Source organism: Drosophila miranda, chromosome 4 (assembly GCF_003369915.1).
Source record: "Drosophila miranda strain MSH22 chromosome 4, D.miranda_PacBio2.1, whole genome shotgun sequence".
NCBI classification, from domain to species: domain Eukaryota; kingdom Metazoa; phylum Arthropoda; class Insecta; order Diptera; family Drosophilidae; genus Drosophila; species Drosophila miranda.
The window spans coordinates 17,137,366-17,151,809 of record NC_046677.1 but is presented as its reverse complement, the minus strand read 5'-3'; the positions used below and the strand labels follow the sequence as shown (position 1 = coordinate 17,151,809).

Sequence of the window (14,444 nt, the reverse complement as noted above, 5' to 3'; positions counted from 1 at the left end):
GCCTCCCCTTAACTTTCTCGAAGTTTCTGGGATCTAAATGAATTGCTCGATCTTAATCGCCTTACATGAATAATAAAATTGAGCTTCTTGAAGAGAGAACTCAATTCCAAGTTTGCTATCATCTCATTCCGCACTCGGTCCCCCGCCCCCGTGCCCCCGCTACGTTCATTAGCAGCTTTATTGCCAAGTCTGGCGGCTGGCTGGCACTTGAACTTTGTCCGGGCGTTGGCATCTCCGGACACTGCCCCATTCCACAGACAACTCTTGCAATTATACACACTACGAGAAGTCGTCTTTGCAGTTTTATTTTCTTGAGGCAAAACGTTGACAAAGTCACCCACTCTCTTGCCACCCCTCTCTTAGCCGCAGTCCGCGTGTTCGTTGACCATTCATTTTACATTAATTACAAATGGCCAACGAGTAAGCCGAGCTTTTCCTCCGACAACCCCAGATTCCATTCTTAGCCTCCACTCTTTTCAGTGTCCACTTGTGGACGTTACTTTGCCTCGTTTCTGTGCCCTGTACTCGTGGAGTGCAAGGGTGTATTGGCTTTCCGGAAAGGGAGTCCTGACTTTCCGACTTTCACGACTTCCTTTCCATGAGGTATACATTGATAAAATACGACTAGAAGGTATGCTGCAGTCGGAATGCTCTGCAATGCTCTACAACCACGTAATCTGTATGATGTGTGTGCATGTCACACGCTTTGCTTTCTAGTCTACTCTTTTTGTACTTCAGCACTGCTGGTGACGTCACACTCTCCGCGTTTGATGACTGTCAATGTCAATACTTGGCCAATTGTTAGCCCCTTGTGGAAGGGAAAGCCCGCGCCCCATTTAATGCTTTAAAAGTACAAAAAATAAACTCAAAAGCAAAGCAAAACATAACATAATAATTGCTTGAAAACACGCAGTACTAAAAATATTGGGAGCGAGGAAAATGATGAAAACATTTTATTTGACATTCTTCGTGTGCGTTTGACAGAAAAGCTCAGCGATAAAGGGCAGGCAGGCAGCGGAAAACTTCACATGCAATTTTCTTACAAAATTGTGCTGAAAATGAACTGGAAAATGGCTCGAAAGAAAGTATTGCGACTAGGAGATACCCGCTAAGAACGAATTTCGGCGCTAACACATTAATTTTTCTATTCGAACCTTTTATTTGCACTGGTTAATTTTTGTTAGTAAACCCCAAGAAATTATGCTCTTTAAAAATTCGACTTATAGCTTCATCTATCTTCTTTACCAGAAAAAGGAATAATTATTGCGATATCTTTTACCAGTTCGGCGCTACAAATTCTTTAAATTTGGCTGTTTTTCTGTACCTGCTTGGGTACAGTGACTGATAATGGGCTAAGACAGTCATATGTTGACGGTAGTTCATTGACCTCTGGCCAACAATCTCGGAGCTCTAACATTTTAAAAGTCAATGAAGTCTCTTACTAAAAGAATTGTATGTAATAAAACTAGGTCTTGCAAGCCAATGCACTGTATAATCCAATTTGTCAAGGAATCCTCCCGTTGCCATTAATCCAAACTCAATCCCCAGAACTCTAGTATAAGCGTTACATAGCTATTTTGCCAATATAAGTTCCGTTTACAATGGAGACAGTAACAAAGGACACGCAAGGGGAATATATTTCAATGTGCATACATATCTGCTATCCTATCGGTGAACAATTTTCTAGAGTCTCGGGGCTACATATATGTAACTTCCCTTAAATGCGAATAATGACCCTTTTGGGGGTGAGCTCCAAGGTAGACATATCCATCGCTCTACATACACACATTCTCATGGCCCCTATGCACTTACATATAATCTTCGAGAGCTGTTTACTAGTTCATACTGGGTGAAGGCCATGCCGAGATACTCGTACTGATAAGAACGATGCTTACTAGGAGGCACTTAAAAAGTAAACGTGGTAAATGCTTGTAACTAACAACATAATGAACAATCTTGCAACATAAGAACATGTATGGGGCAATGTCACATTAATTGAGAGAATAATTAAATGCTGAAATGGAATTAAATCAGACCAGATTATATTAAAGATGAAAGTCATATTGAAGATTCTTCTGAGTGCCTTTTGGTCAGTTGTTTGTGCCCGAATTGACTAAGAGATTGTACTCAGTTTAAGATCTTCTGGTGGCTGTGTATACGCTTTTCTTATGTGCCTTGTCTCCGTTTCTTGGCTGGCTGTTGTTCCTATCGGAAGTTCAATGAGTACTGGATGTGGGTGTGGACAGTACCGCGAGAGACTCGGAAGAGTCACAAAAAATATGATTGAGAACCAGAACATATGAAATGCAGAAACTTGCCATCGGGCAACGTTATGTCGAGGAAGTAGCTGACATTTTATACGCCTCTTTTCATGTGAAACGTTCCGATCAGCCCTCAAAATTTGATTCCACAGAAAAGGCGGTCAATGGCCCACAGTTGAAAGTGTCACGAAATACTTTATGGCGTTGTAGCTGACAGAAATAAAATAGATTGGGTTTTTATCCCGCATTAATCGAGCGGGGTCAATTGAATTACACAAATTGTCGTTAATGTACAATAAATCCGACTGGCATTATTAATTTTATATGCACAGGGAGCTGTTTACCCCCATCTGGACGAGAAGTGGGTCACTGGCAGTGACCCCCTCCGCCTCTTCCTACAGTTTGATTGGTCATCCCCAAGTGGAGAGCATGGAAAAGGGCAGCAGCTTGCTTCAACAATTACGTATACGTAAATTTCACAAGTGAAATTAATTTCAAAGTTGCAACCGCGCCACATCTCACACAACCCGAGCCCCCCTCGCCCCCCTACACACACAAACACACACACACACGGGGGCTAATGGTCCAACAAGCTGTGGCCAACGCCTTCGTTTCACTCAAAGTGACAGGAAGGGAAGAGCAGAAGCGGGGCGGGAAACACCAAAATGCATATTCGCCTATGGTCTTGGCCTACATTTATCTTTTCGACCGAGCCCCCAACGATTCCCGCTGAGATGCACTGTGGAATTCACTCAGCACGAATTATTTATAGTACGACTCCACCGGTAGGCAATAGCTACAACAAATGGATATACTGTGTAGTGTATTGGGAACTTTGGGTCGAGATATGCTAATCGACACTTACGTGCATGTACGATTTTTCACCAGTGCATGAATACAATACACTACTTGTGGGACATATGTGTGTACAGCGAAAAGCAGAAACTCAGCTTAAAAAAGAATTGAATAAGTTGAGAATAGACTAAAAAAGTTTCCTCATGGTTCAGGGGCATAGGTCTTGAGGCAGGCGCTATAGAGGAGGAGTTTGCACTACAGTTTAAGTGGAGAACGAGAGTTCCTTTGCTTCTCTATGACTTTCACTTAGTTAGAATATAGAGATGGATATTTGAAATATAATATCCACAAATTTGCATTCCAAATTCGGCTCCAAGTGTTGAAACAAGCGGGAACGAGTGGCAACGAAAGAGTCGCGGCTCTATATTTATCCCCGATATGTAGGAGTATGTGTGAGCTTTTTTTAAATCTGTCTCCATTCTCACAAGAATACCAGCCATTTTATCTCGCTCCCCTTCGCCAGAGCTTGCACACTGCACGAGGCAACAACCTTGGTTCATCAAGGATTACAGGAGGAGATTACAGGAGTCTGTACTCTGAGAACTAGTCGTCAAACAAGACGGACGGACAGGCGATCAGGGGTATTAATACTGAGCAAGAATATATCTACTTTATGGAGTCGGAAACGCTTCCTTCGGGGTGTTATACTCATCCAGTGCACCACAAATCGTATATAGCCCTATACGCTTCAAGTACCGGGTATAAAAACACAGTAGAGTAGGGTAGTTACACTAGTTTTACTGTCAACCAATAAACATAAACTTCTGCTCTCCAACGACCTATAAATTTTTAACTAGCAGTTAATTCATTTCGGCCCATTGTAGAACACGCCAGCTGTGCCACAAGAGCATCCCAAACAATGTGCGGTCCGGTGGGGGGGGTTCAGCTTTCCGGGGAGTCGCGGCAACGGGCAAATATCGTTTTATGCACAGTGCGCTCTTTGTTTGACCTGTCGGAGGATATTACCCATGCGACATGTGTGCCGTGTGTGTCCAAAACGGAGGCGGAGCACAGCTCCTGGCAGGTTGTCCATTAACAAACAATTTCGCTGATGCATTTGAGCGAGCGAAACAGTTTGTAACGTTAGTCACCATTCTCGGGGTTTGTTTCATTCCGTTTTTGTATTTTTTAATTTATTTGAAAGCGACCGAAAGCCGTGCCCTTACACGTACCGGACACGTACCCGTGCACGTACACGGACACGGACTCGGACACGGAGCCATGTGTGCCATTACTCCGCCCTGAAAATTGTCGCCACGTTAATAGTGACAAATGTGGCGGAATGGTAATGGACGGGACGGGACTGGACATGACCTTATCCTTTTTCAGATCGCACTCCTCTTCGTGTGAGAGCTTTCCATTTCATTTTAGGGTGTTATAAAAGCCTCCTTTGCGCCACTTTATGAGTTCTGCCTCCCTTTTACGTGCTAATTTCATCATCATTTCAGCTCTCTTTAAAAAAAAGTGACTTTTATTCGGCTGAAAGCCCCATTTAAGTGGGCAAAATGTCATATTCCATTCATTCATCATCATACACCGCGGGGATAGTTTGTCATGTCTCTCTCTTCCGCTTTTCCTTTGGCTTTGGCTTTCCTTCAGCTTTCCACAGAAAGAACACGCAACAGTTTCCACTTTTCTGTTCGTAGTTTCCACCGACCGTAGACGGGTGGCGGGGGGCGGATGGCGGGAGGGTCACCTGTCAAATGAGTGTCCTCCTCGCAGACGGTCCCCAGGATTATGACCCGACATTAACATTTCCCCCGAAATGGTTGACTCAACTTGACTTGATATATTTATATGTTGGTCGTACTCGTACATTCGTGTCAACAGGTTATGGCCAAAACTAACCGAAATGCACCCGAAAATGTACTTTCTTAATAAAACTACCTTTTTATATTAATGTGTACGTCTTCTATTTGTTTTATACCATATTTCCATAAGCATTCCGTTGTTTCATTGGAATCACGCGGGACAATACAATATTTATACGTACAATAAACAATATAAAGTAAAACATATGATTCAACATTTTTTCCTTTGGGGAAAACCTTTTGCAAAAAGTTTTAGGTGGGAAGTACTTAAGTAAAATAAGTATCAAAATATTTAAATTCAGATCTTCAGAAATCAGCTATTCTGAGTCAGAATTTCTGACACGATAAAACTTACTTTAAAAAATTAATAATTATACAATAAGAATCCAATATAAATAAATAAAATAATAATTACACAATAAAAATCAAAAATAATCATTATTCAATATGTATTATACTCGTATAAATCGAGGGGCAACCAACTCATGTGTGTGTTAATGTGTGCTGTAATGAGTGTTGTGCCGGCCAAGTGTTGAAATCTGCATTTAGGGCTGATGTTGTATCGCATTTTTGGCCTTTCAGTTCGCATCACTTCCTGCTTTTCCAGGCTGTCCCTTCTTTAGCAGGAAGGGCACGAAAACTTTAAGAGGAACAAGGAAACTTCTTTAACATATTAGCTGTTAAATGTGGAATTAAAGTATTTAAAATAATTTAATGCGACTTATTTTAGAATGTTGTGCGCTCCATGTAGGCTTGTAGTCCTTCTCGTACTCCGTTTCAGAAGGCGATTTTTCTTGATTTCTTGATTTTTATTGTATAATTATTATTATAATTATTATTTTTGATTTTTATTGAATAACTATTATTATAACTATTATTCTTGATTTTTATTGAATAACTATTATTATAATTGATATTCTTGATTTTTATTGAATAACTATTATTATAATTGTTATTCTTGATTTTTTTAATATTTTTATTTTTTTTTTGATTTTTATTGAATAACTATTATTATAATTGTTATTTTTGATTTTTATCGAATAACTATTATTATAATTGTTATTCTTGATTTTTATTGAATAACTATTATTATAATTGTTATTCTTGGTTTTTATTGAATAACTATTATTATAATTGTTATTTTTGATTTTTATCGAATAACTATTATTATAATTGTTATTCTTTATTTTTATTGAATAACTATTATTATAATTGTTATTCTTGATTTTTATTGAATAACTATTATTATAATTGTTATTTTTGATTTTTATCGAATAACTATTATTATAACTATTATTCTTGATTTTTATCGAATAACTATTATTATAATTGTTATTCTTGATTTTTATCGAATAACTATTATTATAACTATTATTCTTGATTTTTATTGAATAACTATTATTATAATTGTTATTTTTGATTTTTATCGAATAACTATTATTATAATTGTTATTCTTGATTTTTATTGAATAACTATTATTATAATTGTTATTTTTGATTTTTATTGAATAACTATTATTATAATTGTTATTCTTGATTTTTATCTAATAACTATTATTATAATTGTTATTCTTGATTTTTATTGAATAACTATTATTATAATTGTTATTTTTGATTTTTATCGAATAACTATTATTATAATTGTTATTCTTGATTTTTATTGAATAACTATTATTATAATTGTTATTCTTGATTTTTATTGAATAACTATTATTATAATTGTTATTTTTGATTTTTATCGAATAACTATTATTATAACTATTATTCTTGATTTTTATCGAATAACTATTATTATAATTGTTATTCTTGATTTTTATCGAATAACTATTATTATAACTATTATTCTTGATTTTTATTGAATAACTATTATTATAATTGTTATTTTTGATTTTTATCGAATAACTATTATTATAATTGTTATTCTTGATTTTTATTGAATAACTATTATTATAATTGTTATTTTTGATTTTTATTGAATAACTATTATTATAATTGTTATTCTTGATTTTTATCTAATAACTATTATTATAATTGTTATTCTTGATTTTTATTGAATAACTATTATTATAATTGTTATTTTTGATTTTTATCGAATAACTATTATTATAATTGTTATTCTTGATTTTTATTGAATAACTATTATTATAACTATTATTCTTGATTTTTATCGAATAACTATTATTATAATTGTTATTCTTGATTTTTATCGAATAACTATTATTATAATTGTTATTCTTGATTTTTATCTAATAACTATTATTATAATTGTTATTTTTGATTTTTATCGAATAACTATTATTATAATTGTTATTCTTGATTTTTATTGAATAACTATTATTATAATTGTTATTCTTGATTTTTATTGAATAACTATTATTATAATTGTTATTCTTGATTTTTATTAATACTATTATTATAATTGTTATTCTTGATTTTTATTGAATAACTATTTTATTTTTTTTTTGATTTTTATTGAATAAATATTATTATAATTCTTATTCTTGATTTTTATTGAATAATTATTATTATAACTATTATTCTTGATTTTTATTGAATAATTATTATTTTTGGGTCAAAAATTAAATATTATTTTTATTTGTATTTATTTGCTTAAAATAAAACTAAAAAAATTAAAAAAAAAACGAGGCGGAACGTTTTGAGTTGTGATTAAGATTCTCTTCCAGAAATATCGGTTGAAACACTGGAAGGCTCTTCTTGCAATCTCTTATCAAGTATCCAAACAATCGTATATAATCATTTCAACAACCATGGAGTATAAACCCCAAAGACTTTGCGATTGACAACCGAAAGTAAAAGGTATCCAAATTTAACATTCTATGTGCTCCACTATGACAACAGTATGGACCACATCTGCCGTGTAGTTCTGAATATTCTACAGAAAGTATTAGTATATGTATATACCACTATTCTTCATTTCAAAGAGAATTATTGGTTTTTTTTTATAAATAAAGTTTTAAAATGTTTGCCGTCACCGCTTATTTGAGAATCTGTTTGCCAAATACTCGTATGCAAATGTCTGGCAGGCAGCGAACCGTGACAGAGGCAGAGCCAGCCAAACGCTTCAATACACAGTTTTCGAGTCATATAGTTCAAGATCGAAGCAGATGAGCCTCCCCCCACACGATATACGATATATGTATGAGTGTTTACGATAGTAAATAATCAATTGGAAGAGAACACAATCGAAAGCCCAGAATCAGTCATATTCTCACGACCCCGCCCCCGCCGAAACAGTGCAAATAATATGGCATTCACGCATGAGAAGTCAGAGAAGTCGTCTATACGAACCACTTAGAAAGAGCCGGCTTTACATATGTATATTGTGGAATATATATTTCGCTGTAAATATCTTTCATACTTTGATTGCCCACACAGACAGACGCACAGCCACACCGCCACGGTGCGACGATAAGCAGTGTGGGGAAAATTGTGGCAAATTTAATTATAACGATAAAACTGAAATTTAATTAAATCATTCAAAAGGTGGGACAGCACCAATCCTAAAATACAACAAATGAAAACATTCGCACATAAATAAAATTATAAAATATTTCTGTAGTTTGTTAAAAATCAAATAAATTGAGTCAAAAACTAGTTCTGTGGTTCCCGAGACCGGCAAATGACTAACTAGAAAACCAGCCTCGGACTCAGAGACTGTAACATTGTTTTTTTTTTTATTGTTCCTATACATAGCTACATATTATATACATATGTATATATCCATGTGCGATGACGCAACAACGCACAAGTTTTTGAGGAATTCGTTTGTTCTATACCATTTTTGTTTCGTTTCTCGTTTGCCCCTGGCGGAAAAGGCTCCGGCAAGGCAAAGGCTGAACAGGTAGGCCAAACTACTAGCAACATGAAACAATGCCATCTGCTGCTCTCCGGCTATCACTATCTTAGCGTCTTAAAGTGCATTCATCCCCGCTTTACCAGCAGGTGTGGGCTCGGGCAGCCGGATGCTCGGAGACGAGACAAGAAATAGCCACAGTCAATCTAGACATGTCTTTTATGTGGTGGAGGAGGGACCAGTTCTGTTGAGAATTACTTGAATTACTCGTCTTGTTCTTTATAAAACTATCTACTATTGAACTCAATTTAAAGAATGATTCTTGAGCTAAATTTGCATTAAAAAAGTTAACTATTATCCATAGTCTCTTAAATATTTTTTGTCAGTATCGGGTTAGGGGTTAGGGAAATTCTTTAACTGAACAGAACTAGTTCTAGAGGACAATCCTAATGCCACTATTTCACTTCGCTTCACTGAACAGACAAGCACATTTTTCAGCTACCACCTCACATGGAAATTCACTTTTTCCATATGGCATTTCAATATATTTTACATGGATTCGATCTTTCATTCTTCCTTTTTTGGGTTCGCCCAATACGTTAACAGAAAGAGACAAAAGGAGGCTATGGTGAGCACAAAAGAAAAATTGCAGTGGCATCGTCGGGCGACAAACAAAACAAGCTGAAAAATAACTGCAGCTGTTGCAGTTTTATAAATGCGGTTGCCGCATGGGTATGGGCATGGGCAGGAGGAGGGGCATGGGTCAAACTCTATAGCCCAGCCATCCAAAGCCTAACTATTCTATCTAGGAATATGTACATGCATGTAAACTCACTCGTATGCACACACACACATAGACATATGTTTACTGTGTGGGTGCCGGGAGGAGTGGGGAGTGTTGTCGCTTGGGTTGGCGAGTGGCTCTCCTCCACAAGTGAAATTTTCTCGTGCCAAATTTGTAGGGAACTACGTGGAGCGGGGCCGCTTGGGGAGGTAAACGACTTTTAAGCACTGACAGTGAAAAAGTTTTGGAAGAACTTTTTCGAGGTTGCACAAGACACAACATAAACTAATTGCAACAACGTTTCTGCTCTGTTCGTTTTATAGCCAACAAAAATAATCAGAAAAGATACTCTGATAAATGAAAATGGGCAGTAAGGACAGTAGGAAATGGTAGCTTAAATGGCTTTTCCACTCATTCTGTCCAATTAATCGATCTGAAAACAGTTGGTTGTGGGCTAGGTGCTGTTATGATGCCTGATGTCCTGTGAGGATTCCGTATCAATTGTGTGTCGTAATTGAATGCTTGTTTGAAGGAAATCACCCAAATATCTCTCCTGTAAGAGCAGAATGCTGGGGTGTACCAAACAACCCATATATTTGTATCTATCCCAGATGTATGATGAGAATAATTCCCACCAGAAATTCCTTTATGGTTAAAATGCCCATTAAAAATCTTCACAATCAAAAATCAACTCAAAGGCGAATATCCGCAAATCCAAACAAAAATTCTTTAAACAATTGTATAAAATGGAAAAGAAAATACGACCAGAGTGCCGAAATCAAAGTTCAAATACTTTGATCGGATCAAAAATCAATTTCAATAAAATCAAATTAAGCCATCGAACAGATTCGATCCGACCTACATTCAGGTTTTACTTTTAAAAATATTCATGAAGTCATCTCGGACATATCAAAGATTGTGTTTCATTAGAAAAACAAAAGTAGCAAATATGAAAAAAGTAAATACCGCAATCGTGAGAGTGAGAGTCGAGACAGACGGCCACCGAATAAAATGCCACTGACAAAACGAGGCAGATTCCGTAAATGAGAGAATCCAAAATGACGATTATATAATTCGAATTAAGTACTAACTATGTATGATTAAGGTATGATTAATCAAACGCCTAATGAAATCGGGCTATAACTCACTCACTCCTCCCCATGCCGTCACTCCACTGTGGTATTTTCATTGGAAGGCTTCTTCCATTGATTCTTAACTCTGCTCGCAAGGAAGCTATCGTCCAAGAGATGTTTGACTGTAGCTAAAAACCATCATATAGGATGTGTCCCTATCCCGAGTACTGACTCATTTCCCAAGTTTCCCATTTTCACCCGCCTCCTCCGTATTAATATCAAGTACATATGTAAATATTTAACAATAGAAAAGAATTTCATTACTCAGGCAACAGACAACAACAGAACCGTGAGTCCGTGGCCATATGTTGGGAGAGTGAAAGTGCAGTTTCTGTTGATAAGAGCCGTTTTCTTGTTCTCTTGTATCTCCCTCTGTTTTATTTTCTCCCACGTGAAAGTCGTCAGCTATGAAAATATATGATTTTAAAAGGGGAGGAGCTGCTACTGGGTCAGCTTCACATTCTGTTCGAACTAGTCCCTATCAAAGAACAAATAAAAACAATGAATGACTGATTGATGCACCGCGGAAAGGCGTAGGGCTTCCCTTATTACGCTGCAAGGCAAATAAATGAAAGTCATTTACGCTGATTTGTGTTGTTGCTTTGTTTTATTTCTGTGCTAATTCCCAAAACCAATTGATACGGACGAACCAAGGGGGAGCAGGAGGCGTGCTCGGATTGATCTGAATGCGTTAATGAATGTATAAATAGCTCAACAGCTAAATACACTGCAAGCGAGATAGAAGATGAGGACAGACAGACAAGAGGGTGTGCGAGAGTGCGAGTGTTTGTGTGTGTAAGTGTAGCCCGAAAGTTAAACCAAAGCAAACAAAAATGCGACAGTCAGAGAGAAAGAGAGCGAGAGAGAGGAACCCGAACATGAGAAATTTGAATAACATACGAGCTCGACCGACTGAATGATACCCATTGCTCGGGATTTGTTTTGAGGCGAGTATTATAATAAAAAAATTCTATGCCCTAATGACTGAACTACTGGACTATTCCTTGCTTTTATATAAACTTGACAAAGGAGGTTAATGCAATTTAGGCGTCAGACTGAATAGCAATCAAATAGTACATGGCAAAATGGCCATGTTTGATCGAACAACTCCTTCCGCACGTCCAAATTAGCACACTACCGGTGCACTCCGCTAAATGCTGGGTACTACAAATGTTGTCCCGTGTTGTTATTGCTGTTTGCTCTTCACACCCCTCCCACAACGAAGGCCAGCCAGCGAAGAGTGGTAGCTCAAAATCTGTTAAGCCAACTACAATTTACTAAAACTTTAGAAACTGTTAAAAATACACAATCCAGCCAAGTAGAGCACGGTACCCTTCCCAGCAGTTGCTAGGGCACGCGGAAAGCAACAAAGCAAAGAAATATACTTGTTTATTGCTGTGTTTATCATACCCTTATGCTAGTTTTTTATTTTACGATAATCATACCCGTTCCACATTTGCATAAGCTCTGCCCGCTGCCGCTGCCGGAGACCGACCACAACAAACACTCCGACGGGTTTCCGGTTTCCCAAAAAAACATGAACAACAAAACACACCAAAACTTCGCACTTTTACTTGGAGGAGAATCTGTTTTAACTTTCAGAACTCTCTTTTAATCACTGTTGCCCCTGCCTGGCGGGTCACTCTTCTATTTGATTATTTACCACTTCTTTGCGTAATTATTGTTTCGATGTGGCTTCGATTTTTACACACAGACGCCGCGTAAACAACACACCAGCAACGTAAACATCCAACTTGATTCACATGGATTTCTCTACGAAGCATTTGCTCGGGAGACCTTCCGGTAAACAATTGTATTTCCGATATTTATCCTTCTTGTTAGGCATATTTTACCGGCTTTTGGCCATATTTTTGTTTTTAAGGCTCCCGAAACCACCAATATATAATTTATTTTTATACAATTTTTAGTTTGGTTTTAACGTAAACTTCTAGCGAATGTTGTTGTTTTCCAAAGACCCGCGCGCCGCACCAACCACTCGATTCAATGTATGCAGTGTGACCGCGGATTTCTCGTTAAAATATACCATCCCACGCTCAGTAATATACCACAAAATGCCGTCTCATTTTAAAAAATACCGTAAATATACCGACGAATTCAAGATCTATCTTACATATTACTCGATTTTGATATTCCGTGGAATATTACTAGCTATATAAAAAGTTTAGCCATGCCCATTGAATTTTATCCGATTACTGAATCAATTTTCTACTTGACTGGTTTATTTTTAGCACTTGCTTTAATTGCATTTTGCGTAATAAGAGGTTTTAGCGAAAATGGTGAACAAGGTGTTGCAAGGTGTGTAAGCTAGACAAGGTGGCAATAAAATCAATAAAATATACCAAAATATATACCGATGAAAAAATTAACTTAGCCCACTTAAGCCCCCTCTACTAAAACAGTGCAAGGACTTTAGGTAAATGGCAGAATATATTACTGATTGTAAATTCTTCTTGTAGATCCATTCCATGCTTTCCTCTGCACTTAAAAAAAACCTGATATCTTTCACCTGAACTGCGCTAAAATGATTCAATTTTCATTATTCTTGGTGGAATATTAATAAACCAACAATGGTTAACAATGGGTTAGTCGTTCTCCGTCACAGATAGGAAACCATATCCCTCGATTATGATATTCGGTCTAATTTTACTAGCTTACTAGAACCCTCAGCACTTAATACATAATTTTATACGATTTTCGAATCAATATTCCTACAAGATTGGCCAATTTTAACGACCCATTTTTACTGGTTTGTTTATAAAATAAGGTTTAAACAAAATAGCCTCAACAAAAAAGTATTTTGTACATGATAACTACACAGTAACTACATATTTGGTACATATAAACCAAATATTTGGGTAAAAACGTAAGTGTGATGTAATGCGACGTAAGTGTATTTGGAATGTCACGTTATTGTTGCTGGTCAACAGGCTTATGCTATGAGTATGGACATATTTATACCCTATTTCATTTAATTAATATTAAAATGTTGTCTTCCGTGCTGATTTCAAACGTAATTAATATTGACCTTTTTTAAATTGAATTTAGGCTTAATTTAATTGACATACATTTTTGGAGCCCAAAATCTATTAGAAAAAGTGTGTCTGATGTTGAGATTTTTATGCTTTCTAGGCTTTCAGTATTTGGAAACTGTTCTCCCCCATTATCATAGATAATGTAAATCAAGTCTGGGCGATGATAACGATGGCGTTTCCGAACAGCTATAACAAATGATCGACAGAGAGAGAGAGACAGACAAAGCATGCAGCCTTAATCAGCTCCGATACAAATTCCGGCGCTTACGTTGTATAAGTACTTATAATATATATATTATAATATATTACATAAGTCAAAAGCTTACATATTTATATACTGATTGAGTACCGGGTTCCCCGCTCGTTTTATTTATTAATTAAAAAACAAAATTAAAAAATTCGTGGCTTACACCACACACATAAGAAACAACGGGATATTGTTTACTTTCGATGGTATTAGTTTTTATAAGCCGTTTTACCCACAGTTCATCGGCAAAGGACCAGCAGCATAGGACAAGCAGCATGCAATCTGTCATCTGGAACGATATCAAATCTAACGGAATTTTTAAACCATTTTTAAACGCATGGAATAATTCAAATTTTAAACTATTGCATTTATTTGCCATTAAAATTCCGCTGAAACACGACGAAAGCTATTGTACGACTATGTGATGTTGATTAGTACTTACTCTCATTTGATTAACTACAGCTACAAAAAGTACCTAGATTTCGT

General features: G+C 36.4%; 1 protein-coding gene across 25 annotated transcripts in view; it reads right to left on the bottom strand.

Annotated features, from left to right (window-relative positions):
- The window catches only part of LOC108162455 (piezo-type mechanosensitive ion channel component), a 32,938-nt gene extending 20,271 nt beyond the window's left edge, over positions 1 to 12,667 (bottom strand). For 24 of the 25 annotated variants that reach the window (XM_033393507.1, XM_033393509.1, XM_033393511.1 and 21 more), the window contains exon 1: positions 12,104 to 12,667. The gene's annotated coding sequence lies outside the window, so the exon portion shown is untranslated. The remainder of the gene's footprint in view (positions 1 to 12,103) is intronic. The other variant, XM_033393508.1, reaches the window with a different exon arrangement.
- Between the last annotated feature and the right edge of the window lie 1,777 nt (positions 12,668 to 14,444).